Source organism: Protopterus annectens, chromosome 1.part0, assembly GCF_019279795.1.
Source record: "Protopterus annectens isolate FY-2018-M chromosome 1.part0, PAN1.0, whole genome shotgun sequence".
Lineage (NCBI taxonomy): Eukaryota > Metazoa > Chordata > Ceratodontiformes > Protopteridae > Protopterus > Protopterus annectens.
This window is the reverse complement of record NC_056725.1, coordinates 1,410,871,238-1,410,889,686: the sequence shown is the minus strand read 5'-3', so window position 1 is coordinate 1,410,889,686 and position 18,449 is coordinate 1,410,871,238. Positions and strand designations below refer to the sequence as shown.

The window sequence follows — 18,449 nt, the reverse complement described above, 5'->3', positions numbered from 1 at the left end:
ACCTCTTAGCACAAAAAAGTCTGGCCAAAGCCAAAAATAACAGGGGGACAAAGATCCGAAAATAGAGACAATTTTTAAATATTGCTCTTATAACCTTAGAAAGTTGCTAGAATAAAAGGTACACTGCATTTTCTGAAAGATATAAAGCCTGAAACTCAAATGCATGTCATTATTTAGTGAATTCACTCCTCACTGGTTTGCCACAAGACTTCAGAAAACCACAAGGAACAGACAAAAAAAAATGAGACAAAACTCTGGGCATTCTGCAAAAATCTGGAGAGTTGAGCTCTATGCACACAAGATCACTCTCACTCTGTTTCTCTCAGTCTCACACAAACACAGTCTTCTCTGATTTCATACAAGCATACACTCACACAAGATCACTGTCACTCTCTCTCTCGATCTCTCTCTCACACACACGCGCACACACACACACACACACACACACACACACACACACACACACACACACACACACACACACACACACACACGGTCTCCTCTGCTTTCATACATACATTCACTAACACACACACACACACACAGAAACATAAACACACTCATACACATACACACAGTGGAAAACTCTAAAATGGGGGAAGAATCTAAGTATGGCATGGATTGACTACAAAAAAGCATTTGATAGTAGCCCACATTCATGGATAAAAGAGTGCTTAAAAAATGTAAAAATGTAAAAGATACATCCTACACTGATCAACTACATTACAGTGACAGTGTCAGACCACTTTGCAATTAAGCCATGATAAAGGACAAATTATTATCCCAGGGATAAAAATTTAAAGGGGGATATTCCAGGGTGATTCTTTGTCACCGCTGCTATTCTGTCTTGCCCTTAACCCAATAAGCTGTCTACTTAACAGTTTAGGCCATGGCTATAAATTGGCTCCTAGAAAACAACAAAGTATAAAGACTTCTCATCTTCTCTTTGTTGATTTAAAACTATATAGTTCATCAGATGAGGAACTGAGAGCACAACTGCAAGCTGTCAAAATTTTTTCAGATGATATAAGAATGTCCCAACAATTTCTAAATGAAACAGGTACAGGGTCCACTGCTAAATCCACACAGCAGTAACTTGAAGTAAAAATTCCACGCAATAAATCCACAAAGTATCAACCAACTGTTTAATGAAGAGCCTTTTGTCCTGCAGATTGCAAGAACTTCTTCAGATAAAATAATACAACTTTATACTGTGTTTAAAATTTACTCCACTTACATCATGTGTTCACTCTGAACCAATTACCACTCCTACCTCTACACAGGTTAAGTTAACCCCTTACTATTTCTTTTCAAAAATTATCCAAATGTATGTCACTACACCAGGAAAACATCAGTTTGGGACAAGAACGTCATATTAAAGAACTTGAGCAAGAGGGAGTGTATACATATTTGGGAATTGATGAAGGGTCAACAATAAAACATGAACAAATGTAAATAAAACTTACTAAGGAATATTTCAGAAGACTTAAATTAATCTCGAAAACAGCACTGACATCTAAGAACAAAATCCAAGCGATAAACCAATTTGCTTTTTCTGTCCTTTCTTACAAGTTTTGGAGTGACTGACTGGTCTCAAAAAGTGTTGGATAGATTAGCAATGAAAACAAAAAGGATGCTTCATGTTCATCAAATTATTTATAAAAATCATTGCATACCAAGGTTATATTTTCCCCTGTTCTGGAGGAGGGATGGGCCTCCTTAAAATTGATTACATGTACAGATCTGCAATCGTGGGACTCCACACATATCTGCTGACCTCACAAGACCCAAATGTAGTGAAAGTTTTGAAACATGAGGAGAATAAATCTAAGATGCCTTCCCTGCTTAATCTAGCAGAAGCATATCGGCTTCAAGCAGGAACGGAAATCAAACCAGAAGAGGATAAAAATCAGCAGCAACTGAATGTGCCAAAAAACAAAAGAAAGAATATAAGGTGAAGGACCAGATGAGAAGGCAAGAAATGTGGAAAATGCATAAATATAGTTGCAAGTATGGAAAACGTCTGGAAGACCCTCATGTTGATCAGGAACAAATGCAGGAATGGTTAAAGAGAGACAAATTCAAACCAAGAAATGAAAGGTTAATATTGGCGGCACAAGATAATGGGCTACTTATAATTTGGTTTACAAAGTCCATTGAACATGTAGAATAAACAGACACATGTAGGTTTGGGAAAACAGAATTGGAAGCAGTTGCACACCCCATTGCTGGGTGTGACATACTAATGGCAGAAGGACTGTATACTGAAAGGCATTATAATATGACAAGACTGTTGTGCTGGGGATTGTGTAAACATTATGGTATCGAAGTGGCTGAAAAACATTGGAAACATGAGCCACAAAGCATCATAGAAAATGAAGTCTGCATCACATGGGATCATCCATTACCAATGGTTCAAAAGATAGATGCTAGAAAACTGAATATAGTGGTCCAAGAAAAGAAGACAAAAGTAACATTGATCATTGAAATCGCCACACCAATGACTACAGTGTCTTGCATACAGAGAGACACAAAGTCATAAAATATCAGGATTTGCAAGCAGAAATTAAAGCAATGTGGAAGAAAGATACCAAGATATTTCCAATAGTAGTAGGAGTAACGGATGTTATAAAAAAAGAGTCTACAATCATATTTAGACATGCTACCAGTAAATTTAACTCCATACGAATTGCAGAAGGAGTCATTACTAGGCACATTGTGGGTGCTGATTTCATGAACTTTAATCATACTTTGACTTAGGAATAGGGTCCATTCCCTTCATAGTATTAGAAACCCAGACGATTTGGAGAAATTAAAGAGTGCGATACATAGACACACATACACTTTTATTTTTTACATTCACTAAAGAGCAAAAGCATTGTTTAGTGAGTGTAAAGTAATGGCGGATGTTAGATTTTTTGCAGTCTGAGCTCCACAACAGGTTGATATGCTGCCATGCAGTGGTAGACTTATTGTTTGTTCTCCGGTCAGGGTGCTGATGTACAGTTTGCCCATTCTCTAAAATGAATTATATCACCACATTATGTGGCCAAGCTATTTGAGTTTTACTGTTACTATCAGACACGCCATTCAACCAAGGGAGGCTCGTGGTATCGGACTGCCGGACTGCAGCCCTCCCACCTAGAAAAAAAAATAAAAATCTTTAAAACTAAAAAACAAACAGAAAAAAAAAAAAGCATGAGTCCAGACTGCCTTTATCAGCAGTCCGGATAGAGATAGACAGGTACCCAGCAATCACTGCTGCAAATGCACCCAGGAATCAGTGCGGGGACAACTGCACGGAAGAGGAGGTCCAGACTGCTTTGGCTGCAGGCAGATCCAATCAGGACTGAGAGAGGTGAGCTGCTCTCGCAGGACTTTCATTGCGTGGGCTCATTCAGGAGGTAGATGTATCAGGTTTTGGTTCTGGCTGGATTGCTCCATGTCACGGGTGTTTTTTGTTGCTTCAGGTCACTGGATTGCTCGGGTGGTTTTGCTGCTTGGATTACTTCAGGTCGCTGGCTGGATTTAGGTGTTTGGTCACTGGGTGAGACATACATCAGGTGTGTGTGTGTGTGTGTGAGATGGCCCAGTTACTATATACTGGTGGCTAGAGAGAGCAAATGGTGGTGGATAGATATACTCACGCTTGAACCCTGTACCTTGGATGCAGGTGGTAAGGACCTGAATTCCCTATCCACCACCATTTCTAAATAAAACTTGCAGATTTTTGCCTCATATTTGTTCTGTTCCTCATAAAATCTGTGGTTTCTGTATCTACATTTTTCCTTGCAAAGTCTGTAGTGTAGTGGTGCACTGGTAGCATTGTTGCCTAACAGCTACAGGTTCTCTGGTTTGAATCTTGGCTGGGGTGCCTTCTGTGTGGTGTCTGCATGTTCTCTCATCTTGCAAAGATGTGATTGGCATTTCTCTCTACTCTGCTGAAAATTGTCTTGTTCCAAGTCAGACTAGTTTCCTGGTTAAATATTTAAAAAATAACAAGCATTTGAATTTCAGACTTCATATTCTTCAGAAAGTACATGGTAACACAAAATTGTTCTAGCAGTTGTCTAAGTTTATAGCATGGATATTTGAAATTTGTCCCTATTTTTGGGACTGTATTCCCCATTATTGGCTTTGTCCAGGTATTTGTGCTTGAGAGTTATCTATGGTGAGAACTGTATTCATTGAATGTTTGGGGGCTGCATTCCCCCCCCCCATTACTGGCTTTATCCACATGTTTTTTGCTAAGAGGTTGAGAGCTATAGTGAGAACTGAATTCACTGAATATGTTTGGGGGTTGTATTCCCCCCATTATTGGCTTTGTTCAGATGTTTTGTGCCATGAGGTTGACAGCTATGCTGAGAACTGAATTCACTAAATGGTAGCCATTTAAGTTTGTCTTCCTCTCTTTTACAAAACAGCTAATTTGGCATAGTGGTATGTTTCTCTGACTGTTTTGCACAGGGTCCCCTGGGTTAAAGACATGGCAGTGAAATGTATGGTGGTAACACAGCATTTTATTCTAGCAACTTTCCAACATTATACAAGCAATGTTAAAAATGTGTCCCTGGTTGTCCCCCCCCCCCAATAAATTTCGGCTTTTTCCAGATGTCTTATGCTGCAAAGTTCAGAGATACAACTGCGTGTCGAGTAGATTTTACAAAGAGCTGAGAGCTGCAGGGGAACAAAACGTTAGTGCTGCTTATTCTGAGTCTGCTTGCATTAATAGCACAACAGGTAGTGTACTTGCTTTTGATGCAGAAAGCTGTGGGTTCTACTCCCACAGTAGATAGATGCATTGCTGATACTGTACTGTGTTGTAAAGTGGGTGGATGCTGCAGTCCTTTTTGGCAAAGATACCTAGAGTAGTAGCTATGAACCTGTTATCAGTTTGCCATGCAGTCCCTATTACGATATTACTAGCTTATTTTTTTTAATGCATGCAACATAGGCAATTTATTCCTCAAGGGCAACGGGCACTTTATTTGTAGATGAATAAACAGTGACATATAAAGTTGTTTGTTAGCAGCAACCTCTTCATTGTTACATATTTCTTTAATGTGGAATTATTTAGATGACTTTTACTACTTCAGAAATTGTGCATATTTACTGATACTGGTGGACTGTAGAAGGTTGAGTAGACTTTTATGATGGAAATGTTCTGAATTGGGTAGTTTTGTCATTGGTGCATGCCTTTCGTTTCATTGTTTACTGGAAAAATGTTCAAAACAATACATTTAAAATGCCGTCTAACAACTGTACTGTATTGTACAAGGAATATAATTTAGTAGAATCAGGAAGGTGTATCAAAGAGCACATGTATGTTTCATGTGCAAGGGGCCTATGATTTGAAAACAGCCCAAAGTTAATCTTTATCTGCCACTGGCAAAATGTATTTTCTTTGAATGTGGGTTTCAATGCTGTTTCATTGAATGTGCGTTTCAAGGGCAGAGAAGTTTTTAATGCTAAGCCTGTTTACATTGTGAGACTGTGTTGCTTTGTTTAGCAAATGTCTTAGTGTTTGTGCTGTAAAATGCAAATTAAAACTTTCAAATGAAATCCAGATCATCATAGAAGTAAAGCAGTATGCACATTAGTGTTTATGGTAAATGGAGTGATATGGCCAAGTAATGGATCATTGGAATGGCTGCAGGGGGGAGGGCTCCATTTGACCATGATTTTGTGAGGGGGAAGGGCGGCAAACTTAAAGAGACAGCCCCAGCTGAACTATACCTCCCAACTGTCCAGATTTTCACAGAATGAATAGATTTTTGCTTCCTATTTTTGATTTGTTCCTCATAATATTTGTGGTTTTCTGGAAAATCATTTAGGAATTAAGTCACTAAATAATGACACTGAGTTTCAGACTTCATAACCTTCAGAAAAAATGCATGCTGAAGTAAGACCTGTTCTATCAACAGTCTCAGTTTATACAAGAGCAATTTTTAGTACTGTTTATGTTCCCCCAATATATTTGGCCTTGTCCAGATTTATTACATTAACAGGTTGAGAGGTACATGCAAATAAATTTCTTTATAGAATTAGGCATAGCCAAACCTCTCAACTGTCCCCGAATTTGGCTCAGAATGTTGCTCTTCCCCTAATAATCCCTCCACAAAATAGCAATTTTGGAAGAAAACATGGAGGGTTTACAATTTAGAAATAACTGTAATAATCAGAGTTATAGATTACTTTTATTTCAGAAATGCATGTAAATTCTTTTATTTTGTCAGCTGCTCAAGTTAGCAGTACTATTATTAAAAAAGTGTCCCTTCTTTGACAGGTTCCCAGCTGTATTGTGTGGCTATTTTATATTTTTGCATCACATTTTTGGTTCATTTTTCATAAAATTGTTTTTTTGGCAAATTAGTGGTACTGAGTTTCAGATTTCATATCCTTCAGAAAATTCATACTAATACAAGACCTACTATTCTATTATCTTTCTATGTTTATAAGAGCAATATTTAAAAATTGTCCTTATTTTTGGGCCTTTGTCTCACTTCTATGTATGGCTTTGCTCTGAGGGTGAGGTATGACAAATGTGTCAGGGCCACCACAGTCAGCCAGAGACATTTCAAATTGTGACATACTTGTTGCACCCCGCTCCCCCATGTAGTGACTCTGGATGTGTCCAAGGAAGGCAAGGAGCAGTTGTGCAGTGTAAATGTGCAGGGTATCCCCTCATGCAGTGTAAATGTGCAGGGTATCCCCCCAACCAAGGTAGACACAAGTACTACAGTGGCTTTTCATCTGTTCTTGATTTTGCAGAATGGTCTGGTTTCTGTCATATTTTTGTACTGTTGATGTATGCTTATTACTCAAAGTGCCTGTTGCTCTGTGTTTAAGTAGCAATGCTTTAAGGACCATCAGGTAAGCTTGTCTGAGATCATAACATGCAAGTAAGCTTTAATAAGCATACTGCTAAAGAATTGCCAGCATTGAAGCCTTTCTGTTGTTGCCATGCAGAGAATACTTAACTAGATAATGTATAACATTGGGTATTGAAATGCATATTGGCAGTATTTGTAATAAAGGACAGGATTACATTATTTTAAGAAGCTCATTACACTTGTTCCAGTGATCTCTGAGGGCTTTACCTGTAAACTAAACAGAATGCTATTCATGTGTGGTCCATAACCTATACAGTAATCCTTTAAGCAATGTATCTTGAGCTTGTTTGCTTTTCATTTTTTACTTTGATCATGTTTTCCCCATGAAACAAGTAGATAGTTGTCAGGCAGCAGGTCTTTTTTGGATAAACATTTTTACAAGTGGGGCTATCACAGAGATTGCTACTTTCAGCATGTTACTTGGTACTTTAATAAAGCTGAATATAAATTATAATTGGAACTGCAGTGCAAGGAGAAGTGGTTTGAGTTGAGTGCAGAATGTTTTTCTTATACTTGATTTTGACTGGCATTCCAGTAATGTATTTAAAAAGTAATTTATTTTTTCATGCCTCACAACCTTTTTGTCTCCTTCTAGATATTAAGTAAGCTGTCAAGCAGCCAATGCATTGAACTATTTTTATTCTTTTACACTTCATTTGTCTTGACTGGACTTTCATAATGAGGGTTTGGCACCCAGGGCAGCATTTTTAATTAAAGTTTAGTTTTTGTGGTTTTGAGCATAGCTCCTCCCCTTTCTAGTTGTCCGCACCCCTTCCCATTGACCCCACCCATTCGGCTATCTCCTGCAGCCCCCCTTTGATTTGAAGTCACAAGCTGCCACTGCATTCAACAGCCTGGGTTTATTTCTTAAATAGTTGACTGAATTGATCTTTTTGCAGTCCACTGAATTCTCAAAAGTTTTCTCCACCATCAGAGTTCTAAAGCATTGACTTTATGATTTTATGATACATCTTACTTTTGACTATAGATCATTGCTGTCAATGTGATATCTTTGTTCTTTATGTCTTATATACAGAAGTATCATAACTTTTCTCCCAAGAAGCAAGAGTATTTTAATTTCACAGCTGCAATCACCAAGATTTGAACCCAAGAAAATAAAATCCATCACAGCTACCTTCTTCATCAATTTTCAAATAAATGACAGCAACAAGCCAACTCTTGTGCTTTCATTCGCCAGGATGCTATCATCTCATATATGAGGCTGTTAATATTTCTCCTGACAATGTTGATTCCAGAAGTTGCTTCATCTGACCCTGCATTTTGCATGATATAGCCAGTGTATAAATAAAAGAGTCGTGCCCAAATGCTTGCCAGTCTTCTTTAATAGGTCCGATCTCAGACCCTCAACTTTTAAAGATATTAGAATTACTTAGTATGGTGTACTGTCTCTGCTAACCCACACAATGATGTGATTTCTTATAAAGAAAATTATCAATCAGACACTTTGGTTAATCAGTGAGAATGACTTTCCTTACAGGTCAGCATTGAATGCTACAAGGGTTTTAAGGTAAATGTGCGATGTCACAGGAACAATTTATCTTTAAAAAAAAAAGACAAAGTCCTCAATTAACTGCTCCCAGGAATAAGGAATTCCAATAGGTACTGACATTTTAACTCCTGGCTTGATAAGAGAAAGGTCGCTTGTCCTGAAATGGTTCTTTTTTACATGGGATTAAACTGTACATCTACTAGTAAAGTACTTTGTATATCTTTTTATTATGCAGAAGGCATCTCCACACATTTAGTATTAATAAAATAAGATAAATTGTTAGTGAACTGAAAATGGCCAGCATTTATGTAACATTCGGGGAAGCAGTCACAAGGAAAAAAGAAACTAACTGTTGTGGTACAATAGCTTTTGGCCAGAAGAATCTTTATATGAACAGCCTCTTCACAGAGTATGTTGTTCCTGCCTTAACCTCTAATAATAAACACATTCACATACAGACTCATAACATGAACGCATGTGCATGCTCACACACACACACACACACACACACACACACACACACACACACACACACACACACAAACACACACACACACACACACACACACACACACTTTTATTCATGCATACATATACATGAAAATGCAGTACATATGTTTTTGTTGAGGATCAGTTACGCCCTACGTGTTATAACTTCTAGATGGATCCTCATGTAAGATATTCTGCAAGTCATGCACAGTTTGTAATATGTGTAGGATGCTGACATTCTTGTTCCCTTGGCAATGTGGGAAAAGAGAGAGTGAGCATTCACAGTGAGTAGTATAATACACCTTTAGACAAAAAGTGCTGTCCGACAACTAGCCTATGAGGTAATTTTGCTTTACTCTTCATCTCCCACAATTTTTGTTCTGTTTTGCCTTTCAGCTACATGGGATCTGAATGATTTTCTCTTTAGCCGCCACTCGTCTGTGAGTCCTTTCCCAAATGATATGTCTATTCTAGACTATTGATTTAGTCTTTCGTTAAGTAGATATCTATTTATAATTCTTCCAGCTACCGCCATTGTATTCAGTGCACACACTTTACAGCTTAACTTACTGTAATTTTTAATTATTCGCTTAGTCTTTATTCCTAACTTTGTTTTTTCTTCATTTCAGCTAATTGCTCTTTGTTATGTAAATATTTAAAAATTTAACCAAAACTATCTCAGAAACTTTAACGATCTGTATGATGTATGCCTTTGACTGAACAGGTAACCTTTTCATGCTAGCTAATTACATATTATCCTTGTTTGTTTTCCTGAATCACTATCCTTTAATCAGAAAGCATCTTCTGTTTTTTCTGTAGCCTAGACTGGGTTGCTGTTTCAACTCTTGATTAAGACTGCAGTGGTCAGAGTAATGACAGAAACCTTCTATGATCATCTTTTGGTCTTTTTCTGCTGGGTACACTCCTAACTTGCTAATCTACAGCTTTAAGGTCAATGAAAATACAAACACATCTAATACATACACCTTTATACTGACTCTCACCTATAAGAACTGGTATCAGCATAACATTCTGGACTCAGATGCTTTAGTACAATTCTTTAGCAATGCTTTCTTTTCAGTCCTTAACTCCATAGCTCTGATAAGACACATGCATGCTAAGGCCAGGTCTCTATCTTGGGTCTGATGTGAGATGAGAAAAAAAATCTCATGACATAGTGGGACAAGGTGTGGTGTCAATATTCTCAAGACAAATTACCCAGAAGCTTGTGGATAATAAAAATAGCTCAGAATTAAAGTCAAGACTTCACTAAACAATAGCAAAAATCAGTCAAGAAATTAAAAAAAATAAATAAATACAAATCCATAAGAACGCAAAGAAATCTATAGCACTTTTGGGAAAATGTATCAGTTCATCTGTGTAACAATGTTTTCAATTAGATTTTTCTAGTTCTATGATAACTCATCCAGAAATTACTAAACAAAAAAAATGTCAAATCTTCTCTCTTACCGCAGACACATTTCCACCTGAATATCTGAAGTTATCCATTAATTAATTATCCATAAGTATTCCTAGATTCTGTCATTATTAATCACCCATTGTAATTTCCACAATATTTGTAAAACTTGCATAGTAATTTTGCTCTGCAAAAAATGGTCTCATTTATCTTCAAAATCTTCTGTCCAATCACTGTTTTGTTTCTTCTTTCCAATATTTTAAACAAATGTATTCATGCTTAATCTGTTCAACATCCGACAGTTCATGCTATGCTTTTCATAACTTAGCATGGCTTCCATCCTGGTAACAGTGCTGACTATTGTCTATTAACTTTTACCCACTTCTTTTAGGAAAACCTCAGCCTTGGCCAGTCTTCCTGGGTTCCAGTCCTTGACCTTTCCAAAACATTTGGCACTGCAAACCATTCTGTCTCCAGCATCTTGTCAAATATAGACAGACTATTTCAATAATCAGAGGTTCTTTATTTGAAAAAAAAAAAAAAAACATCAGGGTTTTCTCTTTTCCTCTCCTATTTTGATTGGTGTATCTGGCTTACAGTTAGTACAGAAGAATAACTACGGTTTCCTGTAATACCAAGTTTATTCACTTGCCCTCCATCTGCCTAATGTGGGACTGTGACCAATTCATTTAATCAGACAGTGCTCCTGGCCTATGTCTGAAAAAGGGCCACATAGAGCAATGCTCTTCCCAGCTAACAAATGCAAATAAATAAATACTTAAAGGCTCAGTCCTATGTCTCCTGCAGTTTTTCACCTTTGTAAATGGTACAACTCAATAATGTAGCTCAGCTACTCATCTCTTATCCAGTATGATGACACTTCTACTATTTTACTATTTTCTGCTCAGGTACTCAGGTACATGAGGTCAGTTCAAGCTTCCAAACTTCCTTTACCTGAATTCAGAAGTAGCTTGACAGATCTAGTGTTACCTTAAGTATACAGAGGTTATGACAGCAGTCTATTATCATTAGCAGCTCACTACTTTAATCTTCTGTGGTACACTGCTAGATACCCCATCCTTAATGACGTATCTGTCATACACATTATTAGCATTTAGTCCTCTGTGGTACACTGCCAGATACCCCATCCTTAATGATGCATCTGTCATACACATTATTAGCAGCTCACTACTTTAATCCTCTGTGGTACACTGCCAGATACTCTCTCCTTAATGATGTATCAGTTATACACATTATTAGCAGCTCACTCCTTTAATCATCTGTGGTACACTGCCAGATACCCCATCCTTAATGATGTATCTGTCATACACATTATTAGCAGCTCACTACTTTAGTCCACTGTGGTACACTGCCAGATACCCCATCCTTAATGATGTATCTGTTATACACATTATTAGCAGCTCACTACTTTAGTCCTCTGTGGTACATTGCCAGATACCCCATCCTTAATACCCCATCCTTAATGATGTATCTGTTATACACATTATTAGCAGCTCACTACTTTAGTCTTCGGATACCCCATCCTTAATGATGTATCTGTTATACACATTATTAGCAGCTCACTACCTTAGTCCTCTGTGGTACATTGCCAGATACCCCATCCTTAATACCCCATCCTTAATGATGTATCTGTTATACACATTATTAGCAGCTCACTACCTTAGTCCTCTGTGGTACATTGCCAGATACCCCATCCTTAATACCCCATCCTTAATGATGTATGTTATACACATTATTAGCAGCTCACTACTTTAGTCTTCTGTGGTACACTGCCGGATACCCCATCCTTAATGATGTATCTGTTATACACATTATTAGCAGCTCACTACCTTAGTCCTCTGTGGTACATTGCCAGATACCCCATCCTTAATACCCCATCCTTAATGATGTATCTGTTATACACATTATTAGCAGCTCACTACTTTAGTCTTCTGTGGTACACTGCCGGATACCCCATCCTTAATGATGTATCTGTTATACACATTATTAGCAGCTCACTACCTTAGTCCTCTGTGGTACATTGCCAGATACCCCATCCTTAATATCCCATCCTTAATGATGTATCTGTTATACACATTATTAGCAGCTCACTACTTTAGTCTTCTGTGGTACACTGCCAGATACCCCATTCTTAATAATGTATCTGTTAGGAAGAGAGGAATCACTTACAATGTGGGCCAGAATCTGTGTATCTAAACAAGTTACAAGAGAACCTTTCAATCTGCTCTGCATCACATGGAAACTGGTTTACAAAGCTTCCTTACAATCTAATGCCAAGTACTTCAGCTGTGAAAGAAGAAACACTATTAAAAGTTTTACAGCACAAAATATTAACAGGAATTACATGTGCTCAATGTGTACAAACTTAATAAACAGTGTCAAAAACAGAGTAAATGATGAACAGTTAGCTCTCCATTAGTGATGGTACCATGTGATTCATAAGGCCAAGTAGAGTGTGTCTAGGAATGACATTCCTAAGTAATGCAGCATTTTTCCATGTGGCCACCAAGGTGCACCAGGCAGTAACCACCACAACTGACAAAGGGGGAGAGAGAACATATACAAAGATCTAAAATGTAGTATATCACTCTGGGAAGCTGAAATAATGTATGTCTGCTAATCAAACCTACATCAAGGTAAGACCACCTATCACTGAGCTATAAGTGGAAACCCCAGGCCATTTGGAATTGTCAAGATGAATATATTAAAACTGTAACCATACTTCCAGTAGTTACATTTATGCATGTTCTGTTTTTAATTTTGCAAACAGTTTTTGCACTTGTAAGTTTGGGTAGTTGGTGAAATGGATCCTTTCTGATCAGTCCAGTCAATAAACAGAAAATAAATAAATAACAGTAATAGACAGAAGGAAGGAAGGACGGAAAGGATGATATTAATCTTGAGTTATTATGCTTAGATATAATTTATTTCAACAAAAGCACATCATATGACGTCCAAACCTCTGTAATTCCCCTCAAACTGTTCAACAGTCATTCTTACTATCTTCATTTAAGAGACAATTAAGGGCTTAATCTCTTATTGCTAATATGTACTGAAATGCTCCCCATATCAGATGACTGATATTGCAAGAATAAAAGAGGTCAAACATTAAAAGACAACGAATCAGACTTATGTTGCCTTTCTATCATTCATCTCCCTTTATCAGCTTTATCCTTTTCAGGGTAGAGCCTTCACTGGCAGACAACAGATGCAAGGCATAACCACTCTTGGACAAGACAGCACTGCAACACAAGGTCATCAGCACTCACATGAGCATGCTTTCTCACACACTCACACACACACACACACACACACACACACACACACACACATGCAAGCATGCACATACAAACATGAGCACATGCACAGCACACACACACAAACACACACACACGCACATGCACGCACACATACACATTTTGTGGACATCTTCAAAGATCATGCACTTACTGTCTGGCAGTTGGCGTGGAGGAGTAATGCTATGAGCTCTAGTTCAAGTGGTGCAGGGTTTGATTCTCTTAGCCCTTATTTACCTACTGTGTGACCTTGAACAAGTGCTTTGGGCCAGCTAGGAACATGGGCTCCTCAGTATTCTCCAGGACTACAAATCTAGTAAGTGCTCATGACATGCTTGTTAATACAATCCAAGTTGATCACTAAATTAATCTTAGAAAAGAAAATGTACATTTAGGGTCATGGTAGTATTTAGGGTAAAGTGATCTACAAATAGATGTAGTGATTTGTCTGTAATAGATCCAAAATTGTTATTAACAAAATATTAATCTTTTCCTTAAGCTATTACTCATTTAGTACAGAGGATTAATGCTCATATGCTTTATCTTGTAGTCCTGGGTTTGATTCCCTCAGCCTCCATTTGCTTACTGGGGTTCCTATTATGTGATTGAAGTTTTCCAACTTCGAACACCATATGGTTGAACCCATATGTTCGAAGTTGTAAAACTTTGAATACTTAAAAAAAAAAGAAAAAACTTACCTGATTGTTTTAAGCCCCCCTGCACCTCCACACACCCTGCTCTTTAAATATACCAACTTCAAGATTGCACTACATTGTAGTAAAGGGAAATCTTCCCTTTCTGCACTGTACTGCATTATAGTGCGGTCTCAGAGTTGGTATATTTAAAGAGGGGGTGTGGGGGTGCAGCGGGGCTTGCCCCCTGCTTTAAACAGTCCTGTAAGTTTTTTTCTTTTTTTTTTTAATGTTTTCAAAGTTTTACAACTTTGAACACATAAGTTCGACTATATGGTGTTCTGAGTTGTAAAACTTCGACAACATAATAGGAACCCGCTTACTGTGTGACTCTAAGCAAGTCACTCAACCAATTTTCCCAGATTCTCCCTGAAATGAATTTCATGCCTTGTAAATTTGCCCAGATTAATAAAATATATATTTAAAAAGGTATGCTCAGATAAGCTGCAAGATATATCACTCAAGCTAGCAAAGCACTGAACAATGTTTGTGGCCATCACCTGTAAAGAACTGTACTAGTTTACTTGGCCATCTTTATTTCTGTTACAGGGAGAGACAGGTAAATCTGCCATTGTTGCCGTTACTTTTCATTGCCAATGTTTGCATTATCAGTATTAGTAATTTTACCAGAATTTATGTTAACAGGCTGGTGGGTACTTCATCTTGGCGAAAGCAAATGCAGTTCTAATCTGAGGTATGTACAGTCAATAAAGTGGATGCAATGTGTGGTTAAAGGGGCTATCAGTTGTAGGGGGTTGCTCCAGTGTATCAAAAAGTTACATGCTAGCCATCATTTACTTCACTTTCTACCCAGTCAATATCAGTATTGCATGTAAGTGGCTGACTTTGGAGGTCTGGACAGGATATTTATAATAACAACTGATCTCCCATTCGATTCTCGGCTGGAGTGGAGGGAGTGCCTTCTGTGTGGAGTCTGCATGTCCTCCCTGCAGTTGGGTGGGCGTTTGAAAGACATGCGTAAATGGGCATGCCTTCATTGAAGGTTGAATGTCGAGCTGGCACCTCGGCGTTCGTGAAAATCTACTGCCAATCATTAGCGGACCGGAGTTCCGCTGTGGCGACTCCTAACCGGGAAAAGCCGAAAGACAAACAACAACAACACTGGTACAGTGAGAGGTGTTGGAATCTCACAGCACTTTGTTCTCTGGTTGAATTCTTGGCTGTTTACCCTTTTGTTTAAACTCTGCATGTCTTCTCTGTCTCTTTCTGGATTTTATTTCTGGTGATCTGGTTTCCTACAATACCCCAAGTATATGCCATAAGTGAATTGGTATTACTGCAATTTTCCTGTAGTTTTGTGTGTGTGTGTGTGTGTGTGTGTGTGTGTGTGTGTGTGTGTGTGTGTGTGTGTGTGTGTGTGTGTGTGTGTGTGTGTGTGTGTGTGTGTGTAGACCTTACTTGTCAGTGGTAGTGTCAATATTTTTGTGTGCATTTATGAAAAAATAATATTGCTAATTTTTATTTCTGTGCATGTACAATGTTGGGTGTACATACATAATTTTGGTTAGCAGTAAAGAAAGAAAGAAAGATATCTTGGCACTTCTGCTGACATATCTAATTTCATACCCATAGCCATCTTATCCTGCCTCACAAAAATATTGAAAAAGTGTGTCCATAAACAACTACTCTGGCATCTCTTAAAGGACCAATTAGGCTTGCCTATAGCATGACAACTGTCCTCCTAACTTTTACAAATAACATAAAATAAAGCAAGGGATAGAGGTAAACTTGTATCGTCATTATTTGTAGACTTTCAAAAGGTTTGGCAGTATGTTTCATATATATAAAAAAAAAACTCCTATTAAAACTGTCCACAACAGTTTTCTCACAACCTTCTGTTTGGTGGTTTAAAATTTACTTGTCAGAATGCTACAGGCAGTCAAAGAGAATTCTAGCTTTTCCCCTTATGTTCCCATCATTACAGATTTCCCAAAAGGTTCTGTCATTGGTCATGTTCTATTTAATATTTTTATCTTCATACTTTTATACAACAGACATCTCTTGAACAGTATGCAGATGACCCCACCCTTATATAACTCTCAGACAACTTTCTACTCAGCTATAAGTACCATTCTTCACCACGGCCTCCCAAACTGTTCCCTTCAATCTTCTGACAAAAATCTACTTGACATGTATAAGCTTTATAACAAACAGTGTTCAAAGTCTGTGCTCACACTGTGTAGCTAATGTCTGGAATACAATCCCTGCATGTAATAAGGACAATACATAACATTCATTTAAGATGCAACTAAAAGAATTTCTCGCAGACTCCTGGCTTTGCACATGCTGGTCTGTTGGCTAACACTACTACTTCTTTTTTACTTATATACATCCTATCGCTCCCTTTCCTTGTTTTTATTTCTCTTCCTCTTATTTCCCTCACTCTTAATCTTGCTTTTACACTTTATATCTCCTGTGTCAGATATCTACCCCAGCTATTACCTCTAACAAATGCTTACTTCTCATATCCCCCTCCCTTCCTCTCCCCTCCTTATCCACGGTTTGAACATTCCACTCTGACGTTTGCATTATGACTGAGCAATAAACTCACACACTTATAGCATGTCAACCCATTTCAGTGCTACATGGTATTGGATTTATCTTGTTTTACTCATGGTATATGTGTATTATGCCCCATGTCATATGTGTATTAATATTTGTATTATTCTATATATTTAAAGTATATTGTACTATGAAGCCAGTTTTTGCCCATGTGTACATATTTTCTGTTCTTTTATTTGTGGAGCTTTTATCTGCAGGCCTCCACTGAAAAGCGATAAAGTTATCCATTCTAAGTTTCTCAGTAAACAAATGTCAATAAATAAATAAAAGCAAATAAAACAAAAGAACAATTAAAAAGTAGTTCATATAAAAAAATAAGACACAGAATATGTCATAGAACATGCAGATGCTCTAAACTCCTGGGGGACACCAAGACCCCAAATCCTTGGCTGTATAAGGGTATTTTGCAAAGGTCCTGGTATGGAAGCCCCATCCTCAACTTTTGCCTTGGGCTCCACCTAGTCTAAAACCAGACCCAAAGAGAAGTGTGCACAAAAGGACACTATAGCTTACGTGGGCTTTTTACAGTGTAGTCATCATGTATTTAACTTGCTTTACAATCAAACATCAGCGGTGTTCGCAGAATGTCACTATAGCTTGTTTGTAGGCAATGTACTATCTAGAATGAATATGTTGGAATGCATTAACTGTAATCATTTATTTTATCATTCTACTCACAATCAAACATCAGATATACACAGATGGTTGACTTGTGTAAGTAGTGGTAATGAAGCATATTGTGTTTGTAGGTCTGTCAGCAACAAGTTAAAATGTTACTGTGGCCATTTGTTCATTATTTTTCATTGCAGTCTATTATCAGAGGAGTACATATAAATTGGTTGTGTTTTAGAAGCAAGAACTTGAAATATATTTCATCCCAACCTAACGTCAGTGGGAAACTCAGAATGTGGGGTGGAGAGAGAGTCAGGTAGTATTATCAGATAAGATTTGTGTATCTCCACAAGTGTTTGTCTTCTCATCTTATTGAGATCTACTACTTTGTTATATTTGAGCATTAAGCTTTGAGTAGAACTTTTGATTTTCTTCTTTGAAATAAACAAAATTAGTGTATTTCTTTCCTTAGTCATGGATTTTGTTCAGGCCATTATGGAATCAAAATGTTGGTAAAAAATCCCTAAAATCCACTTCAGAGCATCTAGAACCACATGGCTTATGGAAGTTAGTAACCCCCAGTCACCCAACTTAATTCAATTATTTCCTCCATAGGTATTAGTGCAGTCTTGGCCTGTTCAATTGTATTGAAGGAATGGAGGAAAAAGCTAAAGAGTAAGACAAATTTATTTTATTTTTCCCTCGTTGACTGGAGTCACACTAGGCCAGTGGTCCTGAGTTAATCTTATTAAGCTAGTAGTTTCTTTCCAGTGGAGACCCTAGGTGGTATGTATACTACTAGGAACAAATTGTTCAGGAGTTCAGGGAACTTCTACTCTTTTCAATAGGTGCCATGGAATCTCTTACATCCACTTGAGCTATGACCAACTGAAGCAGATGAGACCCCCCCAATGCTGCACTGTAGTGGGAATAATC

The 18,449-nt window shown here is 37.8% G+C and overlaps 1 protein-coding gene across 1 annotated transcript in view; it reads left to right on the top strand.

Moving 5' to 3' along the window:
* CDC42EP1 (CDC42 effector protein 1) overlaps positions 1-18,449 on the top strand; it is a 496,308-nt gene that overhangs the window by 108,883 nt on the left and 368,976 nt on the right. The gene's annotated exons all lie outside the window — the stretch shown is intronic.